We start from the raw sequence: 26245 nt of genomic DNA on the forward strand, positions 1-26245 counted from the left end.
ACCAAGACAGTCGGTATGATAATTGAGTAATTTATAGACACAAAGCATATCATTAAATTGTCTTCTCTTTTCAAGTGACTCGATATTAAAATGTTATGCTGTAGTTACTCAAAATATGTATCAATTTTATTTGTTTTATAAGTTATTATAGGTAAAAGTCTGTTCTGAACACGTTCAATTTTATTTATTAAGCTAGCTTGATGAGGGTTACAAATAACTGAGCTATATTCCAAAATAGAACAAACTAGAGAGAAATATAACATTGTTAAGCTAACTTGGATTATTGAATTCCCATCAATTGCGTTATATAAACCCAAATGTACAAAGAACTTTATTACAAATTTTATTTATATGATTGCTAATAGATGAATCACTTGATAATAGAATACCTATATCTTCAATTTGTGATACTACTATTTAATCTACCCTTAATTCTATATTGATACGTCGAGTTTGAGTTTTGACATAAAAAAAAAGAGATTTGAAAACATTTATATGTGTTTATCTACACTATAATAATTAAGCCAGTTAATGAACATCAATCATAAAATATATCTAAATCAGATTTTAGTTTATCATTTTCATTAATAGAATATAATATTTATATTATAGAGCTTAGATCATCGGAACATTAAGACTTTACACTATTTAAAGACATTCTTGACGTCATCCATAAATAATACGAATTTAGAAGAATATAAGTAATAGGTGTCCACCCTGTGAAACTCCAAATGTGACTTTAAAAATCAAAGAAATTGAATTATTTATTTATTTAACTTGACAAGCTCTATTAAATAGTATGATTTAAGCCATTAAAATTTATATAGGTTCAGAAACACAATTACATTCTAATTGTTTTTAATAAAATGGATATATTTAAAACTTACATACATTTATTTAAGTTTTACAAATTTTTAAAAATATTTTGGGTTATTTGTAAAGAAAGCTTGTATTTGTTCTAGGTAAATGTATTCACATTTCACACATACCTAGACTTGGTACATAATAAGTGTGAATGTGTGATGCAATTTAAAAACCAAAAGTTTTTATGTGGCCAATTCTAAAAAAATCACATTAAAATAAACTTTAAATCTTGGTAGGTTAAAAAGTTTTTTTTGAAATAAATATTTTATTGTGTTACCAGAAAGCCGAAATACTGGTAGGGGATACTGGATACTAGTTTTTTTTAGTGGGCACCTGTACATTAACCTGTATATTTTTTGAGATGGTCGCTACTGTGTTTCCATAATACATGTTAGAAAGCAGATTACACTTCTTCCTTAGTGTAGAGAACCTGATATATTATAAATTAAGGCCAGATGACTTAAATAATGTATGTACCTCTTGTTTTTCTTTTATTAACATACCTACAACCTACGTAATAATTTAAGCAAGAACCATATGGAATTCGCCATACAGAAAATGTATAAGTATCATTTGATTTTTTAGAAACATTTTTTCTGATTGTATCTAACATTATTTCATAAAATAAATTTACCGCAATATTTATGTAATTTTCTCTGTATAAATTTGGCCAATCAAAACTTGCAAAGTTAAGTTTATTCATAACGTGGTAATTTGCTTTATTAAATTCATAATTTAAATGTCCAATCTAATTAGCATAGAGTTTCTTATGATATTCTCTAACACTAGGATCCGATGATGAAAATTTTAGTTAGTTATGTATATTTTTATATTTAAAATTAAATCGTAAAATGCTAAATATAATATTATTAAAATATTTATTATTGACATAATTATAATTATAGCTATAATAAAGCTGGATATTTTTTTTAATAAATATTAATCAAGTTGCAGGCGATTTAATTTTTAAAATGTTCAACTACCACAACAATGTTGTTTAACTGGCCATTTTTCATTATTTTGATATCAGTTGTCTTCAAAACATAGTTTTCTGGAAGGTTTGGTAATTTGAGTTGACAGAAAAAGTCGTAAAAGAATCACTCGACCTACCGTCTACGGAGGCGGTGGTGTGTTTCCCCCAACTGTCATGTTATAATACATTATTGTTCAACCCATGACACCATTTTTAAAAATAAGTGTTTCCTATATAATATCAATTATATTATAACGTTCAACGATGTCGTATAATGTGCGATCATCGACGTACGCTGTAATACTGTAAGACAATGACAATGAAATTGGAACCGTTAGATGGGCTTTTAGTTGAATTTTTGGTCGGGAGACAAGGCCTATTTTTTTTATTGATAAACTAATGTATATATCCAAAATGTATATCTAAATAACGTTGATGGAATTATTTGAAGGGACTAAACACTTAAATCCTCCCCTCACAGCGATCATCACCCATCAATAAAACATATTTTTCTAGAGTTTCACACCCTTGCAGCGATCGTTCTAATATATTATTATATATTATTATAGATGTATAGTTGTATTCAAAAGTCAATACTTTAATTAAATTTAATTAGATTTTATTTTTTTTATTTTCATAAAGCCTATGGGTGATATAGAATTACCATTAATATTCACACTGTAATAATAATTTATAATCATTCAAAATTTCAAAATTTAGGATATATAGCACAAAATCACTACACATTTTGTATCTAAAAACATATAATGTCACTGCAAATGATTAAAGTACCGAAATAGTGAGCAATAATATACCTATTATTAATTATTATGTTAATATGTAGATTGAAATCTCATGACAAAACCGACTGATTATTATCTGTTATCTGTAATAATATAATAATATATTGTTAAATGACATTAACACAGACCCGGCCAGTTTATAATTTATATGATAATATTGTATAGTATATGTATATTATAACGGTATCGAACATTCGAACTGTCGACACCAGCTGCAGTTACACGATCGCTGTTCCATACGGCTTACTGAAGGGCGTGCATTGAGAACAATTTTTACAGATTTGGGTGGGAGGTGTTTAAATGTTCAATCCAACGTGACGAATTCATACATACACAAGTACCCATACAACAGCTATGACTCTTAGAGCGAGTACGATCTTACAGTGAAACGACGAAACGTTTTGCCGGTAACGGGACCGCATTGCGACGGCGGAAGTTTAAGCTGTGCGCTTGCGCTTGTGTCTACACCTGTACCAAAACGTTTTTGACTTTCTGAATATACCTTTTTTGTAAATGATACTATGATAGAAAACAATATTAATAATATCGTGAAATACTTGGGGAAAAATATGTATCAAAACTCTAAAAAAAAATGATTTAGTTTATATACTAGTGTAAAAGTATACTGTGTCACTAGGTATAATATATTTATATGATGGTATATAACTTTAAACTTGTTAAAATTAGTATATCGACTAGAAGTGATCGACCCCGACCCCCTCACATTTTAAATCATAAAAATTCGGATACCATAGGTTTCTGTACAATAAAGGTTCTCAACCAAAATCCTGTGAATTTGAAATGGAGGTGAAACTGTTTCAAGTATAAAGCGATCATACATATTTTTCACGATTTTTAAAAAATTGATTTTTTGAAGAATATAGCGTGTGTGTTTACTTAATTAATTAATTCATTTTTTTATAAAATATAATGAAATACATGTAAATTATGTTGTTTTATGATACCTAGTTAAAGAAAACCGAAGTTATAAAATATAAATATACCTACACGATATACTGTTATAGAGTACCTTTGGATTTTTAGAAAATACTTTAGGGTGCCGCTTAAGTTAAAGAAGATTGAGAACTTCTGCATTATTTAATCCAAAACAACCCATTATGTTTTTTGTCATTATGTCATATACCGAAAACTGAAAAACACATTTATCCGTGCTTATTGATTATTACTACTGGTAATACGGCTATTTCCTGTTTAGATTTTACAATAGCCTGTGGTTGGTAAGGTTATATTTACATATAGTTAGACAGTACGTGGTGATGGTCATATTTCTATAGTAAAAATTAAATATTATTGTTATAATATTTTTCCAAATACGAATTGCACATAGCAGATACTGTATACTACCATATATTTATGTATAAAAAAATATATTATCAATTACCAGCTATGCGTTTTAAAATCTAACTAAAAAAAAAAATAACACTATCACAACATAAATTGGTTGTTCTTTTGTCAAATTTAATTTTAAAATTGTTATAAATCATTATTCACCCAATATTATGTATAAAAGACAAACGTATAGATACACAAGTAGCAGCAGTATCCAATATAAAATGAATACTATATGTAGGTAGTTAATCTATTGTATTTTACGTATTTACATAACATAACGATACCAGCTAATCGATATTCCGATATTTATTACTTTTACTATAAAGAGGAATAAAGTATACCTATTATAATATAATGTTGGAGGCGGGTATAGATTAGAAAAATTGAATAGGTTAACTCCCTGAATGAAATGAGGAATCATAATTGATTAATTTGATCGATGATGTTGTTAAATAATACTTGAATACTTAAAATATAATAAGGTATAATTGTAGAAGCCATAATTATGAATAGGTAATATAATAATTTCCGAGGTCCAAACAATATGTTCACTTCCATCTATTTATGTGCACGTTGCGTCAATGTGTAATCGAACGCAGCATACTAACCAACAATTACCTATTTTTTTTTCTAAACACTTCCTATTTAAACCTTAAGGTATTTCATTTATACTCTTATATTTTAAATTATTTTTTACCTAAGAGATTTGTGTAGAAAATGTATGGTTTTTCGTATAGTTATAAGATTTAACAATTATAACTATATATTACAATGTAACTAAAAACTTATAAAAATGTGCTTACTTAATAAGATTTAAACGTTTAATGCACTAATATAATATAAATATATAAGGTTTTGACCGATTTTAATAACAAAAAATCACCCTTTTTTAGGTGTAAAATAATATTAACGTATAGTAGTTTTTTTAATTTCGTTCTTGTTCAAAAGAAAAACATGTAAATACATTATTTTAAAATTATTTAAGTACCTATATATGTATTTATTCTAAGGTATACACGTACTATTGAGATATCAAATGTATTTTGTGTATTATAATTTTGAGGTGCTTTTATAATACTTAGGTATATCACTTAGTATATATTAATATTAAATATTACTATATAGATATTGTAAATATTTCAGTAATTTCCTACAGCATATTAACGTATTCAAAAGAAATCGACTATATACGAGTAGATACTTTGAAGTTTATATTATATACCTACTGGTCATTTCAATCGTTATACTTAAGTCGTAAAAAGTTCCAAAGAGGATTTTACAACCCTTCAAGTTTCGATATAGTATAAAATAAAGTCGAAAGTTTCTCCCATATATTTTAAGTAAATCAATGTGTCAACAATATTTTTAAAAAAAAAAAGATAAAATGTAATATTATGATTAAAAGGTACGTACCATTGACGTATAGACAGGGGGTAAGGGTTTAACCAGTTATAAGTATAACAGGTATAATGATTTCTTTTATGGAATATAAAATTAATAACATTTTATATATATACATTATATTATGGTACCTATATATAATATATACCCATTATACCCCCCTCCCATTAATACGTATGCCTCTGATATGTACAGTATTAAATGTCAATTATCATTATCGTGGGTAGGTATAAAACATACAATAATATTATCAAAAATGTATATGACGATTGAAATGTTTGAAGAGTTAAGGAAGCATAAAATAAGTACAAAAAAATTAAGTTTTTAAAAATCACAAACATTTATTACGTTTGAATTAAGTTACAAAAATTTTCAAATTAGTTTCATTCTAATAAAGAAAAATATTTAGAATAATATTTCTAAAATAATGTAGTTGTTTGAAGTTTATATAATTAGAATAATATATTATTATTATTTATAAAAACAAAAGATCAAGTCTATAGTTATTGTATCATAAACTAGGTATAGGTACAATAAATATAAACTAAAAAAAAAAAAAAAAAAATCACTCTGTTTAAAATAAAATTATAAATATACCTTATCATATTTTATAGTTAGTAAGCATGATATATTACTGCAATTATTGAATGATATAGGTAAGTTACCTAAGATAACTGTTATATGTCAAATTTGAATATAATTGGTATTTTCTTAATTTGGTAAACCAAACTAACTTTTGCTAAATTCATGCTTGTATAATTTATAGTGAGAAAAAAAATGATACGGAGAAGTACTAACAATGTAAACAACTATAATAATATGTACTTTAGAAAAAAATGGGGATAAAAATAGGCTTTATAAGAATTACAATTCCAGGTGCCACCACATAACAAATCTGGCCAAGTTTAAAATTGTTAACATTTCAATTTTTATTAAAATATTTACGTGGTATTAAAAAATGATAATCAATTATAATACCTTTTTCTAAACAAACAAATACATTCTAGGAATAATCTATTAAATAGTATCGAGAAAGGACTACAGACCTACAGCTCTTCTTTTACATCCGTCTCTGATTTTATACTCATATATTTACCTAGGACTCGTATTGAGTATACTTACAACTTAAATGTATAAAATCATACTATATACTATGTAAAATATACATTCATAAAGTAGGTAAATACTATTCCGTTTTATTTATATCATAAATTAACATTATTAATATTGTAAATAGAACCTAAATACAAAATACTTGTTATATTTTATAATACTTATAATTATGTAAACATTTTAGCGTAGTATATAGGTACATACAACCGGTGACCCGTCCACGAATTTTCAATAAAAGGGTCGAAAGAGATGTTAAATAGAAGTTAAATATTAGTTAAATATTTAGTAATAAATGCTAATAATATATTTTAATAAATAGTGAAAATAAAACCAAAAACATAAATATGTGGGCTTTTGGAGTCAACCCTTCCAAAGTTGTTAATATCTTAGTTCAAGTTATAAACTGTGAACAATTAGGCATTTGCAACAATAATAATTATGAGTGTAGGTAACATTAATTTTCCGTATTGTATCAGCTAAGTTGTATTACCTAACCTTGGTATAAATAGTACAAAGTTTGTAGCATAGGCGTATAATTGGAGGGGGGGGTGTCTAAGGTAGCTATAGCCCAGTTAGAATATTCTGTTTAACCTCTTATGTAAAAATGTACTATTTTATACGTCCATGTATTATGATGTATGAGAACTGAAACGTTTTTCTATTGTTTATAGTTATAGAATATTTTATTTGCTATATAACATGTACTATAATTCAAATATTAAATTATTCAGTTGTTTATACATTATAATATCATTTATATCATATCGATTTCAATAACAATATTGATGATGATCACGATTAAAGATAAACGATAAAGATCTTTATTAATCGTGGTTGTGATAAAGGTACTTATATAATCATCAATGGACTATAATGTTATCGCCGTCTATCGATGTTTCTGGGAAAATACTTATAATGTTTAAATTAAAAATTATCCAATAATAAGAGGGGGGCACACGGGGCTGTTATTACACGGCGTTGACTATACGTAAATACTGAGAAGTGACTCGTTAATAGCGAATCGGCGAGACATGTAGACACGGCATAATAGTATAAATAGTAGTAAATACTATAATATGCCGATTATATAATGGCAAAATAAGTTTTTATTGTGTTCTGATCATGCGTTCTATTTTATAATAGCAATAAAAGTGCATATTTTAAACATCAAAATTCAAATTTAATATTATGTTTACCGATGTTTAGTGTATACCTATAATAATGTAAAGAAAAGCTCATTAACTAGGACGTTAAAATTCGAATCAATCCTTCAGTAAACCTTTGAAATAGCACTTAATATATCAATAAGTTCAGCTTCAGTTGCACGGGAAAGATCGTTTTTGGTAATAACTACCTAATAAAGTGAATAAAAACACGGCTTAGAAATTATAATATGTGACTAACGATAGATTTTCAAATCTGTCGTTACTTCATATTGAGGGGGCTTAGCGAATGAGCCAATATATTTCCCAAAAAATTAGGCATTTAAACTTGCTATTATAATAATTTCTTATTAAAATATTGTTTTACTTATATTTCATTCAAATATAAATTATTTATTATATGATAATTTAATATGACGTGATATGATATATTATTATTATTTATTTATATTAAAATTTATATGTGCTCTTTAGTCTTTATTATATTTTATACCTTTAAATTTTCCTTTAGTTATAGTTTTAAAATATATTATGTTGTGTAACCGAATCATTATAGGCTATAGCTCCACCCCCCATGTAAATTTATACTACTAAATTTATGCTACTTCCATGGTTTGAAGCAGCTGATAACTAATAAGTTATAACAATATAACACAAGTTTACTTGATACACATTTGTCACACTTTTGAACATACTTTGTATAATGTATAGTTAATACTTAATGTATATTGTATATACCTAATAGGTAATAACTAATAAATAATAACCAACAATACAAATAACTTGGTGTAAGTTACAAATAAGTAGGTCAATCAAAAACAAAAAGACAATGGGGGATATAGTATCTCGTAACCTCTCGGTAACTAAAACAATTAAAATCATTCCTTCATACAAATTTGTATAAAAAATTAATAAAAATAAAATAAAATAAAATAAAATTAATTTCTTTTTTTTTAATCGTAATTAATTTATTGTAAGTTTGTCCTACACGAACCGTTTTTTTGTATAATCGTATTATTACACAACCATACTTTTGTTGGTACTGAGTACTGACATGGGACTACTTTTAAAATATTTTGAATTAGGTAGTATTGAAATAGATAATTATTTTTTTTTCAAAACGTCATTAAAATTGCCTATATAATCCCCTTAAATAGCGGGTAGGATGGTGTCCTCTTAACCTATGAAATACTGATGGCATTTCGTCGATCTCTGGCCAAACCTCAATAGCTAAAATTACGTCCATGGCATAACCCTTAATGAAAAACCTACACAATAGGCTTAGAATTTATCACACGAGGTTCTCTGACGGTTACATATGGCAAGATAATGAAACCTCTATTATGCTCATCGTGTAACGTACAGTCGACGGTCAAGTAAATATTATCGTCCACTGTACACATTTTATAAATACATTTTTCATACTGGAAAATTTGAAATAAGTGATTATTGGACTCTTTGCAACTATAAATATCTAATACTTAATAAGTGTGTAGGTAAAATACCTGATATGTATAAATATTTATCTAATGTAAATAATTCAATCTATAAATATTAAATAATAATAATTTAATTTAAACTAATAGGTAAGTAATAAGTAAGAACCATGGTAATATTCATATAATTAGATGCATAAAAAAAAAAAAATAATTATTCAGATGTGTATAATTATTGGTACCTTGTATCGATCTTGCAGATATTTAATTTACTTAAAAATACTATAATAGTCTATAAATTGTATATTAAATTTATGTTTGCAAAGTACTTATTACATAGACAGTATTAGTACTGAGTATAAAATGTGCCCAATATGGCAATATAATATAATAGTAAAATATAGAGTTAAATATCAAAACAAAAATCTTAATAACACATACAAAAATATGTAAATATGTATATTTATTTCATACATTATTTTAAATTAAAATTAATTATATTAAGTACTTTTAACAATACATATTATACAACGTACACATAATCATTTTATTATTTTATACATTTGTATATACTTATACGCGTTATACGCATAGTGTATACATTACATTCATTTTATTTTAAATTATACGGTGTTGATGAATTGATGCCTAAATAAAATATGAGTTGCGGCCGGGTCTATTAGAGTAGGTACGTATGAATTGCAGCCACACAATAATGTATACATTAAAAATACAATATATTATAGGTATATATAGTACATACACATCAGAATCAGATCAAAGTGTTTAGATAGAGTAATTTACTAAATTAATTATTAATATTACGTATTTTTCGAGTATTCATAAATATTCAAATCAAATTAATTAAATTTGTTAGGTATTAAATTAATAATAATATAATATTTTGCATTTAAAATGTTCGTATATAAATAATATTGTTTAGTGGTTTTTTATTTTTTATTTTTTTATATTATTGTTATGGTAAAAACGTATATGTTGGGATGACTAGTGTATAACGACATGCTCAGTTTCGAATTAAAACGTTTACAGCTGTTAGTGGCAAGGTTGCAGCTAGCAGTAGGTACTATTAGAGCCTAGAGGTATAGGTAATGATAATTACTCGGGCAGCATATTCACCTCGTATTATAGGTACAGCTAAAAATTTATTGGGCCGGAATTCACTAGTCTACAGCTCAGTACAGCATCATAAACGACACGTAGGACCGCTACTCACCCACGGCCAAATTATATAATACCTACGAATACATTTAAATTCATGTTCATTGTATGTTTGTAATTATTTGTAATCATTATTTGATTATCTGCACAAATCGATTATTTGTAACCCCCACCCCTATCCGTCAAGTCCAAATTAGTGTGTGAATAATCGCGCTCTACTGTACCTACAAATCTATTTTATGAGCGTAAATGCGCAATCACTAATCACTAGACACTAATCATCGCTAGTTACGGTCATAGGATATTATAGTGTTATCAGTTATGTACTTAGATCATAGAGTAATAATTACTCAATGACTTAGATACCTATTAGTTTAGATCATAGATCTATGGTTTAGATTTGAAAGAATCGAACTAATTAAGTGTACCCATTTAAGAAAAAAACGAATCTGAAAGAACGTATATAACATTGGAAATAGTTGAAAACAGTTCAGATTTCGATTTACGAACATAATACCATTATTAATACCAATACGGCAATATCTATAATAATATTATGTACTTTTGTCACGATTTTTGGTGTTGTTACTTGTGTATGTACCTACCTAAATACTTAGAGTTATTTGAAACGTGAATCGTAATTTATGATTATTTTATCTAAGTTATAAAACCAATTACCAATACGTTGTAACTACATTTAATAAATATTGGTTTGTTCAGAATTTAAAATTTAATAAAAATCATAAGACATAAGTATATATAAGATATATAAGTATTTTTCATAACGATAATAAGTCAATATTTATTTTTATTATAATACTTTAGTTAAAAATGATTATAAAATGAGTCACTCAAAATTTTATAAACACCCAAATACGACCTACTTCACGTGGTGGCGCCGTGGCTTAGTTGGTTAAAGCGCCTGTCTAGTAAACAGGAGATCGGGAGTTCGAATCTCCCCGGAGCCTTTTTGCAATTTTTATTGAGAATTTTTTCGGTATTTATTGTACAGTAAATGACAGTTTCAAATATTATAATTACACATTTTTCTCAATTCCTCACTATTTTTTTTTTGATATGGATCAAATTATACGTATTTTTGTCGTGTATGTTATTAATTATTATTATAATACGAGTATATAACAATATTTTAAATATTTTATATTTTTATCAGTCCGTAATCGTATGTCACTTTATTAAATACAATGACGAGTGGCGACTATACTAACATTAAAATATATTATCATAAATTCATACTTATTGACCTATACTAATATATTTTACTTAAAAAGTATAGATAAAGTACCTAAACAATATTAAAATAAAATTGATTTTTATTATTTATTTATATTTAGATTTTAGTAAATAATACGGTAGGTTACCTTACTTACCAATTTTTTACTGCAGGTTTTCTACTCCGATAAAACTAAAAATTATAATTAAATATATTACAATAAAATCAATAATTTATTGAAACAAGTATTAATTTTGTAAATAAGGAGGAAGAACAAGGTACCTACTTAAAAAATTAACAACGAAATTTTATTATTATCATTTTTTTTTTTGTCTAAAAACATGATTTTTGGTGATGCAGAGGCGTAGCCAGGATTTTTTTATGGGGAGGGCTGAATACTTTTAACTTGAGTTATTGAAAATTAAAAACAACAAAAAAATTAATAAACTTTTTTAATAATACTTTTTTAAATCAATTATTCTATTATACAACTAATAACAAGAAATATATAAGTAAATTTTTTAAGACAATTTCCGTATTAAAATTTAAATACTTAAAAACAATATAAAAAATACAGCTAATGGGGGAGGCTATAGCCCCTTTAGCCCCCCCTTAGCTACGCCACTACGGTGATCAAAACTATTTTTTATAATCTTAATTTGAGATTAAAATTGTTTTTAACTGTTTCAAGTAAAATTATTTAAAACATAAAAACATTTTTTTTTTTTAAAAAAAACAATATTTATTGGTTATAAGTAATTATTACAATAATATAGTATAACTAATTTAGTTGTTTTAGATGGGTAGGTATTCTGAGTGGAACAATGAATGCATTAGCCATTATAGGTAATTTTATGATGTGTTAGTTTTTTATTTGTTTATAATATGATAACTATTTTATCTTATATTCATGCGTAAAATGACAAATTTTCTTAACAGACTATTTAAATTTTTTAAATACCTATAATTAAAGAGTAGGTAGGGACCTATTTTGTGGAATATTATAGTTTACCTATTATATTTTATCACTAAGCACAATATTTTTAAAATATTCAGGTGGGTGTTAACTTCACGCTATTCAATATCCATAGCCTAGAGGTAAAAATAACGTAGGTATGGACGGTATGGTGTTGTGGATTCAGTTAAACAAGGAGTAAGCAGATAGGTATTTAAATAGGTATCTAGGATATTTTTAGAGGGAGTATCATCAATATTATATTTTATATTATATTATATTTTCATCAATTTATATAAAATATAGATAACTACTTAAATTTAAAAAAAATAAATGATGTAATAATAAAAAATTGGACAAACAAAAGACAATTATATTATAGAAGTATAATAAGTGTGAAGAAAAATAAGATATTATTATGTATTATTATGTTTTTTCTTAATTACAAAATTGATCAATTTCTCTAAACCTTTGCATACACCATTATAATAATTAATATTAATATAATACTATTATTTTAAAGCACAGATATCAGGTTAGTCTTTCACTTTATATGCTTTAAATTCCACCCGGTGAGTATACTGGCGCCGTGGCTTAGTTGGTTAAAGCGCCTGTCTAGTAAACAGGAGATCGGGAGTTCGAATCTCCCCGGAGCCTTTTTGCAATTTTTGTAGAGTTTTTTTTCGATATTTATTATACAGAAAACGATAATTCTACATTTCTAATATATTAAAATACATTTTTCTCAAATCCTCACCTTCCATTTTTTATATTTGTTTAAATATTTGACAACCATTTCTATTGTATTTGTGTTCAATGGCAAATTTATGGAAGGTGACTGATTTATTTACGCGTGGAGACCAATACATTATTATGATTTCTGAAAGAATATTGTTTTATATTTTTGTTTCCGTAATCGTATGTGTTACTTCTTTGAATACGATACTATAATAACATATTTAAATAATGTATTATTTTTTATATGATATTTTTAACAATAATTTTTAGTTTAAAAATGTATTATAATACATGTATTAGAAATGTAGAACTATTATTTTCCGTAAAATAAATTAATAAAAATCGAGAAAAATTTAAAAAAAAAACATTCTTTTCATTATTTCTTTTCATTCCTTTACACTTCATCTAAATGTATCTATTTGTGACTTATCCCATATTTTATTTGACTGCTCAGCTAAAAACTAAAAACCCTTAATACTTCTTTTAATATTTACTCAATACTAACACAAAATCCATAACCACCATTAAAATCGTAATTTCTTTTATATTGGATGCTGGCTTTATTATATGGTTTTACATTTTAATGTATTATTATGTATGAGTAATTGTTGAGCTATCATAGTTTTATACTAGTAGCTAATAAATAAAAAAATAAAATAAAAACACATCGAAAAAATTCTCTATAAAAATTTCTAAAAGGCTCCGGGGAGATTCGAACTCCCGATCTCCTGTTTACTAGACAGGCGCTTTAACCAACTAAGCCACGGCGCCGGTGTACTTCGGGGTGGAGTATAAAGCATTACAAAAAATTATTGTTTAAAATAGGTAATAAAAATTAAAAAAAAACGTCGAAAATATTCTCTACAAAAATTGCAAAAAGGCTCCGGGGAGATTCGAACTCCCGATCTCCTGTTTACTAGACAGGCGCTTTAACCAACTAAGCCACGGCGCCGTTGTACTTCCGGGGTGGAATATAAAGGATTTCTAAACATTATTATTAAAAATATTAAAATAGGTAAATATAAAATAATCGTTTGAACAAATATTCATTCTTAAGACAAATGTCCATGGTCATGATGCATAGCATTGTTTTTGATTATTATACTATTTATTATTGTTGTAGACAACCATTATTTTTAATGACAACATTTAAACAATTGTTGAATTATTTTTTTATATCCTAATAAAATTTTACCTAAATACCTAATAATATATATAATATTTAAAATCCATTACTACAGGCAATACTAAAATGAAAAAGTTTTTTCGTTTTCTGTAAAGTGATGTATTTTTTACTTATACCCATAACTCGCGCAACGTCCATTTCGTACGTGCTGGCAATAATTTATTACATGATTTACATATTATAATATAAATGTTAGTATATTGTGTATTAGTGTGTATCTCAAATCGTTTTCTAGGGTTCGTTAATATAAAATATACCGTACTGGTGTGTCGTGTTGTATCAAGTATGATATACTATAATAAATTATAATAATATTGTACCAATTTAAAATATTATATTTATAATATGATATGACAACATTTTGGAAGATCGACGGTTTGCGATAAAATAAAATAATACTAATATACTATGCACACGAAAATAACACATTAATAATATTTTTTTGGATTATAAATTGTTATTATAACCTATAGAACAGGAGAAACGTGAAATTAATGTACTTTATGAAATAATTGGAGGAAAATAATATTTTTATCTTATAATATTATTATATGTTAAATGTATTGCACTATTGCATTTTTTCTTTTACAAAATTTAACTATTTTTACTGTGGCCTGTGGGTATATCTGTAGCCTGTAGGGGAATATTATAGTTTGCACTCTGCCATAAAAAATACATCACTGATTATAAGATTATAGAAGATATTAAAATATCAAGATAACTAAATAATAATTTACGTGATACTATTTAATTTAATTTTCTATAAATTGTAATATAATATTTAATAGTAATGCAATTTTTTTTTTTATGTATATTAAATATATTTTATAACATACCTACCCGTTTTGACAACATGAAATTAAAGTTGTTACATCTAAAATAAGAAAAAAAAATCGTTTAAAATAAATAGGAATATCTTATTATTTCTAGAACAACCAAGATTTTATTAAACTTATTTTATGTATTTATAGTTTTAACTATTAGAGTTTACGATGTACGATCGTTTACTAAATTTTAGTAGTTTAACAACTATAAATGATAAATAGGTAATTTGAAATCAATTGGATTTTATAGAGTCCCCTCTATAGTCTAAAATAATAAAGGTAGTAGAATGTAGACAGTTGTAGCGTAGACCTTTAGAAAAATGTTATTGACAACGTATATACCCAGCAGAGTACGGTTACAACCCACACTTCTACCTGCTAAAGTACTTAATATCGTATTTTATCATTCGTTTGGATTTTTACTCTGCCTTTTCCCGTAACCCTCTTTGCCTCTTCTATAACTCTCTTATTGGTTTTATTTGTACGGGAACACTTGAAAACATATTTTTAGAAACCAAAGTACAATAATATTGAAAAGAGAACGATCATTTCTGGGATTTTCTTTTCTCTCGCACAACAACCTGTAGGACCCTGCAGCCTACTCAAAAGAACCACGGGATATAAAAAATACCATCTGAACAATATTTTAAGTTAAATTGCTTAATAGGATCATAAGGACATCGTTATTTATTTATTTAAAATTTCAGCTCAGTACATCACGCGAGACAGCTTACTTATTATTGGATGACTGGTCTACGCACGGTCTCCCAAGAGTCGACTATACTCGAGACGAGACGGAGGGTATATACCTCCTTTCCTGTAGAAAGAAAAAAATCGATGGCAATTTCAAATCTGAATTGGTAATTTCATATAGTCGGGGAACGAAAGAATACGAAACGGACATGACGTACGCTCTTTCAAAGACCGTGCGTTATAAATTGAAGACGAGAAGGCAAATACACTAAATTTATCGTCGGTAGCCGTCTGTGTAAACGTAATATGAAATCCCCGGTCCCATGGCCTTTGATACTAAAAACATATATTATTATACATACCTACTTAATGTAAGAAAAAAAACCGAAAATCTCGTTTGACGACCAATAATTGTATAGTTATTACATTGTATATATTATTATAATTTAATAGGCCATTATAATACAGAATATATACTATGTAAATATTTTTGAAACGCTTATAATAATAATAATTTCAGATAACTTATATTTTTACATGTTACAAAATGACTGAATAATAGGCATGTGTAGCCGTGTGGGTATTTAATATTTGATTTATATAATAATATGACGTACATCAGTAAGTGGTTTTTAGTTTTTATTATAATATTATTATGTAGATAGTAGATACTTCAACATTTTTGTAATACTTTAAAGTATTATTGAAAAATATAACAAGTAAATGTTAATAATTAATATTAAAACTGCTGTATAAAATCATAACTGCAATATATAAGTAAATAATTCAATACAAAAATTAAAAAACGTCATGATAGTATACTTTATCGATTTGGTGATGGTAAATAGCACTGCAAGATTAATAATTTATCGTACAATCTATAAAAATCTCATGTTTGTACAATATATGACTCGTAGATAGAACGAATTCAATACAGCGTATTATAATATGTCGTGTCTCTAATTTCATACAATAATAAAATTAACTTTAACGTTAGTTGACTAACGACACAAAGAATTGACTTGGCGTACGCCGAGGCGGGTGCGTATGTACAATGTCCCAAAGAAACGTCTGCGGGTGTATCTATATACATGTATATTGTATACATATCGTTAACAAAATCAACAATGTCTTCTATTTTATTTTTTTCAACCCCTCGCTCGTTCCTTTACACAACGTGTAGATTGCAAAACACACCGTACACACTCTGGCCCTTGGGAAATCGTCCCTAAGGCTAGGAGCTTGTTTACACAGCACAATATATTATATATATATATAAATAAAAAATGAAAAATGTTATTAGGGTATTTTTGGTTAATTCGGTCAATATACTATTCGCTATAATTGATCCAATTAGTCATGTCTTTAAATGAAAAAATAAATAAATGAAAAGGCGATTTGATTTATAAAGAAATATTATTATAATGGCAGTTTAAATACCTATGCACTTAACCATATCTAATACTTAGATCCTTATGTACTGACTATGTATTAGTTATCAGTATTACTATCGATGTTATTATATCTGCAAGGCTGCTAATAGATAAAAATTAAATTAAAATTGAAACGATTTAGTTTGAATTCAGAATTTTTTTTTTTTAAAAAAAATATTGCACGTACCTACTCGCATTAATAAATTATTACATAATTAAATACATACCTAGTATTAGCTATTTTAAGTCTAAAATCATGTGTAGATACGCGTAATAATTATAACTACTCACTTAACACGTCTTGCATATCATTTGTTACATCGTTATTCATAAACAATACAATTTCTACACTAATATAATCGGTCCAAAAAAAAGGGTTTCAACTTTAATTTAACTTTTTCAATGGAAATGCATGTGACATGATAGAAAATAAAAATATGACATCATATAGAAATAATATGATTTGTTTCGCCCCGATGTGTTTATTTAATTCAGTTTAGAGGGATTTATTTTCGCATATATTTCGCTTATAGATTTTCTCTGACACCCTATGGATGTAAAAAAAAAAAAGTTATAATAATAAATGCGTCCTCTCCTCCTATATAAACAATGAAATACTGAGTACTCACAGTGATGCAAAAGCGTATGAAATGCGTTTTCCAATCCAATCGACAGCTCGTCATTCCAATATTTATTTGATAAACACTAGCAGGAACGCCGACGAAAAGCACTCGAATGTGAAACCATAAATAAACAGTTTTTAGCGTCACTAAAAGAGAAATATTATACAACGTTTCTAATAATGGTAATTTTTATTTTTATTTTAACATTCTCGGCTTATTGTAATAGGCTATGTTTAATAATATATTTGAAGAAAAAACAATCAATTAGGCAATTTTTTGTTTGTGCTTAAAATTTATATTTTATTCATAATTAGCAAACCTTTACCTATTTGTTTGTTAATACTTTTGGTGGCTAACATAGTTCTCACTTGCTTTTCTATTTTTTTTTTTTATTTAAATAAATAATTTTACTGTCAAACGCAAACACCCGAATATCGTAAATCGAAAAGCATTTGTACTATATTTGTTTTATTCGACATAGTATATAAAAATAAAATATTCGAAACTATCAATATTTTGATTATTAAAATCGCCTTTATTTGATATCATATGTTTACTTTTTATAATAATACTTGTTAAAATTCGAATGAGTGCATTTATGCTTTAGGCGGTAAATATTATGTAAAAATTAACAGTTTATTTATTTTATATTATATTATATAAAATGAAAAGTTATAATAATAGTGAATAATTTTAATTTCGTGTATAATATTGTTGCTTTAATATAGCTCTTGTACAATATCCTTACAATTATAAAAATAATAAAAATATCACGCTTCAACAATCTGAATAGGTTATATTTTAATAATTATTTTAAGTGTTAAAAAAGATTAAATATATAAAATACGAGTATATATATGCCATTGTGTGTCTTCAATAATTATTTAAAGATAAATTCATTCAATTTCTGGCGTTTTTGTTTATTCTCATCGATCAAATATGTAAAGGCAATATTTTAATTGTTTTTTGTAAAGCAAAAAGTTGCCTTTGGAATGATAATACTTCGAAGAGAATACATTTTAACAATTTTAACAAGTCGCGAAACCACGTGCGCATAAATCACTAACGCAAACGCACCATCGTTTATGCCCCAGCACATTTTCCATTTCTACCCCGCTGTGGCAAGAATTTCTGTATTACGTACTGTTAATTGCACACCTCCATATTCCCCAAATCGTAGGTTTAATCTTATCCATATAATATTCGCAAGTTTATTTAATGGCTTGATCGTGGAAATAATTCATTCGACTTTGGAATAATATAATATCATATACTTTATTAGACCAAAATAGTTTACTGGGCGTATACGATTGTTTGTATAATAATATGGATCGAATCAATATTATAATGGTATTTATTGATGAAAAAAACTGTTCTCATTTGTCTTTGGGACAAGTAGAAATCCCTGAAGTATTCCTGTATAATATATAGTACATATATACGTATACCTACATATCACATTGGGATTTGCTAACCTCTTTCCTTCTGAACATTTAGTTATCTTTTTTAGACCTCTGCTTTAGGTGAGTAATCCACCGTTTTACAATCACCGAAAACAAAAGCATTCTCTTTCTCTCTCTCTTTCATCATTTATACTCAGTTTCCTCGTGAGGTCCCCGAGGTCTTTTCGTAGGTAACCGAATTCGTTTCCCGTACAGCTCAGTAGCTACTGGTATTAACGGCCTTTAAAGTGCGCCAGTGTCCCATGGCTTATTTCATTAGTGTATTTACCTTGTTTTCTCCCGTCTCTCTTCCGCGCTCATTTTCTGCGTGTAACCTCTTCCGCCGACGAACAAAACGTAGTACCGCGTTGGTAGGGTTCGGCAATCGGATTATCGTGTTCTTCTCGTTTTGTCTTCCGCGCGTCACTTGACAGTCGACCTATCTTATCTGTTTACTCTCCCTTGCACTTTCCAACGAAAAATAGGGTAATTATAAACGTTGACGTAGGTTCCCGGGTTGGATTACGCGCACTTAAAACATTTGCAGAAACTCGTCAAGAAAACTTGACAAAATGTAATAAACTTAACCAGTATAATTCAGGTTAGAACATATTATTGTTGTATTTATCTTTGCTCTTATCACGTCATTTGTGCGATATTCACAAGTTTTAAAGTTTTAAAATTATAAAAGAGAACTTTAACATTTGAATGCAAAAGTTCATTGAAAGAAAAAATAAGGTTTTATAGTTGATAAATGGTTCGTTTTTTTTTCTTTGATTAGAATACTTTTATTTTACTTAATACCTAGCTCATATTATAACTATGCACGTGTTATGAAATTTAATCAAAACTTTTTATTGAAAATTTTGAAATTTTTTAAATATCGTTAAATTATATTGTAAAAACAATTATTATAATACTTTTTTTCTTATATTTGTAAATTTTTATATTCATAGCAAATAATCATAATAGATTTTGTATAAAAGTTGAAACACTTCAAATTTTTATTTTCAGCTATTTGATATGTTAAACTTAAAAAAACAATAAACTCAATAATGCATACACATTACACGTAGATAATTTAAAATATTAATAACTGTTTATTGCAACTTATAAAATTTCGAACATTAATTTTGAAAGATCTAATTAGCACGCTTTGCATACTTTTATTAGATAACTGAAAAAAAATCTTTGTTTCATATAACCATTGAGTATAGATAGTACTATCTATACTCAATGATATAACTTAATAAAATTCTTTTTTTTTTTTGTATTACTGTAGTATATGTATTATTGCTTTAACTGCAGCTTAAATCAATTTAAATATATACTCTTAAAAAGGTTTTGATTATTTTTAATTCTGTTCTTTCAAAAGGGAAGCGACAACTTCTTCATTTATGTAATAATTAATAAAATATATAATATACCGTCAGGTATATTAGTATGCTTTTAAAATACACACATGTATTATGGATATTTGGTTAATTTAAAATTAATATATTTTAGTGTGGTCCAAAGTCCTTATCAACTTGAATTGATTTTTTTTTAATAGAAACCACGACAAAATAATTATGCGCTGTTACTAGTGACTCTAGTAAATGGTAAACATTAAAATGTCTAAACGTTTAATTAAATTAGTTTTATCATTTTGCACCTGTCTCGTGCCAAAAAGGCTTTGCTCGTACGATCCTTAATCCCTTTAGAGCAAACCCAGTGGCACGTGACGTTATCATCAGGTCATTATTTTGGTAGCATTAAAATTTATGTCGCCACCAAAAACACCTGATACCATGTAAAACTCAACTCAGATTTAAAAAAAAAATAATTGTCCACGCAATTAAAATTGAAAAATATTAATCTTTAGAATGTTTTACTCTGATAAAGTAGTTACTAACTGAATAAATAAATAAATGCTAAAAATTATGTGTCTTTATTTTAGTGTTTGATTTTAAAAGATGAAGTTTGAGAGTTTATTATAGGCATTATTTATTATGATTTATATATAATTATTATCGCGCGTGCTGTGAAATAGATCTAAGTTGAATTATTTAATTTTTCAGATTTTTTTTAACCAAATATTGAATTCAATTTATAAAACAACAATAAATTACATATTTATTTGCTCGATTTTAGAAATAATATAAATTGCAATTTCATCAAAAACTTTTTGTTACAGAATATCATATAATATGTAATTATTAATTTTATTATTATAAAATACTGATTGAGTGTATAAATCGCGTACATAACTAAATAGTTTTGGTATGGTATGTACATGATGGGTAGTGGAAATAGTCAAATATGAAATGATTGCATTGTTATTGGGTTTTGAGTAAAATTAAACGGAATATATCATGACAAAATTATATGTGTTGCGCTTGGCAGGTTGTTAAATTACAATTAAACTTGCAGAGTAATTACAATTTTTGGCATATATAAGTATAAAATCCAATATTGACCGTTTGTATAACTCTACCCTGTTGTACGAAACAATTATTAATAGCCAATAAGTAACTTTAATAATCACGATAATAATAATATTAATAAATTAATATTTTAATGGTTATTCTAACATCTTACAGGTATTTTGTTAAACTAAATTATGTAACTAAAATCTAGATAGGTAGTATAAATAAGTAGAATAAATATTGATTTTAAGAATATACAAAAACGTTTTTATATTTTTTATAATTTTTTCGTAGTGGAAGTTTATTGTTATTATTTATAACAAGTCGTTAACCAGTCGAAAAAGTTTTTACATTATTTACATTACATTAATGAATTTAAAATCGTTTTATTTTAAAATATAGTCGTATACATTTGTCTTTTTAGGTATTGAATTAAGTAACTGGAAATTATTCCAATTTTGGGATTTATTATTTTTTTGTTTGTGTTTATTATTATTAACATTATTCTATTTCGAATATTATAGTAATGATTGTAAATTCGTTTGTGGTACTGTGTAGTGCGCAATATGTTAACGATAGTCGATAAAAAAAAATAAGATGGTTTCGAGTGGGTTTATTATTGGTTCTACTACTTTATTATTAGAAAAAAAAATTTGGAGCAACAGTAAATGTTGGTGGTAGCTAATCTATCACTAAACTGTATTTAACTCGAAACACATCTGATGATAATTGATAATTTAAAATTATAAACACTATAAATAATAGTCACTAGAATATGCACTAAGCGCTGTCGAGCTCTTCACTCAATGTGATATTATACTCTATTCAGAGACAGAATACGTCGTGGCCTCACCAAAATCGGTTCTTCAGCATAATCCCATACTACACTCATTGTGTAATCACTAATCAGTCTCAATATGGTGTCACGAGAGGATGCGCCGGTTAGGTGTGTTCTCTCGTTGGATAGAGTATAGTAGTTTTTAAAATGTAATATTTATCATAGCTTTGAAATTTTAAATGAAAGTATGATATAATGTCATACTGACTTTTTATTTGTTAACAATGATTGATTCTTCGTTTAACTTTGAAAAAAATCATAGTATATAATAAATAATGACTGGTAATACATAATAGTTACATAGGTATATATAATAATATATTTTACATACTAAAAAGTACATAATAATATCATAAAATGTTGAACAACGATTTAATTATTTGTAATTGCTTTATTTTTATAATTTATGAATATTTTAGCTCACCCCATAAGAATCTTAATTATCCATGTATGGTGGACCCATACTATAAAAAATTGATGTGGTCAAAGTAAAATAAGTCAGAGTGTACACCTGATTTATGTTATAATGTTTAGACAGATTTCACTTGTTGAACAACACATACTTAGATCTAATGTAATTCTAATATAGCTTATTATTAAATGACATTTTTACGGTGATTGAAACATATTATTGGGTTTCCTTTGTTGAGAAATATTCATCAATATGTGTCAGACTGTGCTACCGATATATACTACAATAACATCAGTATGTATATTATATACATTGATTGATGGATTTAAATTTACATATAATATTACAATAATATTATGGAAGACAACTAAGAGGTATGAATCTGATGGTCCGTGTTAATGGACACGTCGGTAATTTAATCCAGACAGAAAGCCGTCAAAATACATACGACCCTCAATATGAATGATGTACATTTAATTGGTTGATGACAAAAACCCATTTAATTCCCAAAGTTCTCTCAGAGTGAGAGAATAATTTTGATAAATTTTTTACTATGATTTAATACAGTAGTATTTCAAATAACTGTAACGAAAATCTATTTGTAATTATTGACGATTGTACTTTAATATGAATAACGAAAACAAAATTATGTTGTTGTAGCAATCAATACAAAGATAGATTATAATTATTACGAAATTAATTAAAATGATTAGCTAATTAGGCAAAGTACGATATAAACGTAAAATAATTAAATTGTATTAATATAAAGCTGATAAGCTGATAATTTGCTTTATGTAAATTCAGAACACATACATGAAATAAATACGAATTACAAGAAATTTTCCGTATCAGTTAAATATTAATTATAGTGTGGAGCATTCCATAGAAAAGTGTTAAATCGCATGTAATTTTTTATGAATTATACAAAAAAAAAAAATTATTATGTTAATCCATAAACTCCGTTAGTCGTGACAACGTTTAAAATAATGTCGTTTTTTATCCTTACTTGTCATATTGAGTTTGTCGTTTACCACGAAACTGTTGATTTAATCAACGTGTGCCCTTGGCATATTTCATTACGCACTTTCTTCAGCTTTATCCATTATTATTATTAACTCAAGAAACCGAGTGGAGTAAAAAACATCCCTCTTCTTCCTCATCCACTTTAACTTTTTGTTCGTAAGTTTTACATTGAAAAGCACAAGAATGAATATCACGAAAATAAAAGTTACAACTGCATTTATAATAAACGATCTAATAAAGATACATTTTTTACAATAGGTAAACTTCAGTTTACTTTTTGTCGAAATTGATGATGAAAGTCTTGGACCGGTCTTGATTACTTTTTTCTATACATATTTCAGTATGCTGGACATGGACTTTTAGAAATCGTAATAAGTTTATCCGTTAAGAAGATTAACTTTTGTAATTTTTATTTATCCTTTATAAAAATGTTCGAACACTATATTCATATAAACTCGTACCTATTAAAGAGATAGAAAATATTAAACTATCATTTTTTTATTTGATTTTCTTGTATTTTTTTTTTTTTTTTTAATCCAATTATTAACACATTTAGTTTATAGGGAATTTTTTTAATAATATTATTTAAACACACATGAACCAAGTAATAGTAAATTAAAATTAATGTTGACAAATCTGCAAAAGTCACTTTCACATTAAAAATATTTGGTCGAGAATTTCCCCAGCTAATAATAAAATTAGTATAATTATTATGAACAACACTCCTATTCTAATTCGAATTTAAATTGAATATTTAGGTATATTTATATGTATCTTTTATGATTTATTCAGTTTTCCTAATTTAAGCGAGAATTAAGGATCATATCTAAGTATTTAGCTAAAAATGTTTGTAGACGATTTCTGTATGATCCAGCAACACTTCGATATTCGTAGTTTTACGTAAAGTATAGTTCATATTCATCAAATTATCACTTTATTATGGACCCTATTATTTTTTTTTTTCAAAAAATTCTGTAAATTCTGTAATACTGCCCATAATAGGAATAAGCAATAATTGTTTGGTCGTTTGTTTTGTACACGTTTTTATATAATATCGTTTGTATATACTACACCCTCAGATGCATTTTTGACTCCATAAAAACTTCCATAGGCCATATAGAGTATTGGCACGGTGAAAATAAATGCGATAAAAAACTATCGAATTCGTTTTTATGGCTATTACAAAGTGCTTACATAAACCGAAAGAGAAAATCTGATTGTTATCATTGAAAAAAGTAGCTTTCGAAAACTGTCAAAATAGAGATAAAATAATTTTTCTTACGACCAGTTTCATTTTTGTTTTGTTTATAACTTTAAAGTAGTAAAATTATTCAATAACTCAATTGTTCAATTTTTGTTTTTGGTATTTAAATGTTAGCAGTTACGGACATTTTATGTACATTTATCTAGTGATATTATTGATTTTTTAAAAAAACTCTTATTTATAATTTATTATATATGGTATTAATTATTAACTGTTAATTATGTATTCAATCGATATATATTTTATAAAATTAATTGATATTTTTGAAATAATAAGATCTTATACTTTAATGTTAATTTTTTTTTTTTTTTTTGACTTAATTAAATTATTATTCTACATTATGTATTAAATAATAAATGCTACACATGATATAATGAAATAAATATTTAATGACGTTAAAAAATCAAAATGCTTAGAATCTGTATTTGTAGTCATCACACATGCTGTAGTGGTAATTGTCTAAAAATATCGTCAGCCTATCGCCATTAATTCAAATTCTTGCTAGTAACCTTTTTTAATATAAATTATTCATGATCGAAAAAATGATTTTTCGTTTTTAAAAACATCGAATTTGGAGAATTTGTTTTGCATATTATTTACAATTATTTTTTTAATTATTTAATTGATTATGACGCTCTTTACTGAAAGTTATTTAGAAGTGAAATATCATATTATATTTATTCGAGCTTTATCAATAAAATAAAATTTCAAAGATTATTATCTTAATATTATATTTAATATAATAGGTATATTAATACAATTATGTTAGTATGTTTTTATATAAAAAATTTATAAAATCACTAAAAAATTGATATGAATCGGTTTAGAATTTATGAATGTAATATAATTTAACTTATTAATGGTAATAGAGAAATTTAGTAAAAAAA

At 26.2% G+C, this 26245-nt stretch overlaps 1 protein-coding gene and 4 non-coding genes across 6 annotated transcripts in view; 3 read left to right on the top strand and 2 right to left on the bottom strand.

Annotated features, from left to right (window-relative positions):
• The window catches only part of LOC114129939 (discoidin domain-containing receptor 2-like), a 218974-nt gene that overhangs the window by 50009 nt on the left and 142720 nt on the right, over nucleotides 1-26245 (top strand). The gene's annotated exons all lie outside the window — the stretch shown is intronic.
• On the top strand, nucleotides 11180-11253 carry Trnat-agu (transfer RNA threonine (anticodon AGU)). Its single transcript has one exon. It is a non-coding gene; the product is annotated as a tRNA-Thr (tRNA).
• Trnat-agu (transfer RNA threonine (anticodon AGU)) lies at nucleotides 13058-13131 on the top strand. Its single transcript has one exon. It is a non-coding gene; the product is annotated as a tRNA-Thr (tRNA).
• Trnat-agu (transfer RNA threonine (anticodon AGU)) lies at nucleotides 13910-13983 on the bottom strand. The gene has a single exon. It is a non-coding gene; the product is annotated as a tRNA-Thr (tRNA).
• Trnat-agu (transfer RNA threonine (anticodon AGU)) lies at nucleotides 14091-14164 on the bottom strand. The gene has a single exon. It is a non-coding gene; the product is annotated as a tRNA-Thr (tRNA).

Source organism: Aphis gossypii, chromosome 2 (genome assembly GCF_020184175.1).
Source record: "Aphis gossypii isolate Hap1 chromosome 2, ASM2018417v2, whole genome shotgun sequence".
NCBI classification, from domain to species: Eukaryota; Metazoa; Arthropoda; class Insecta; order Hemiptera; family Aphididae; genus Aphis; species Aphis gossypii.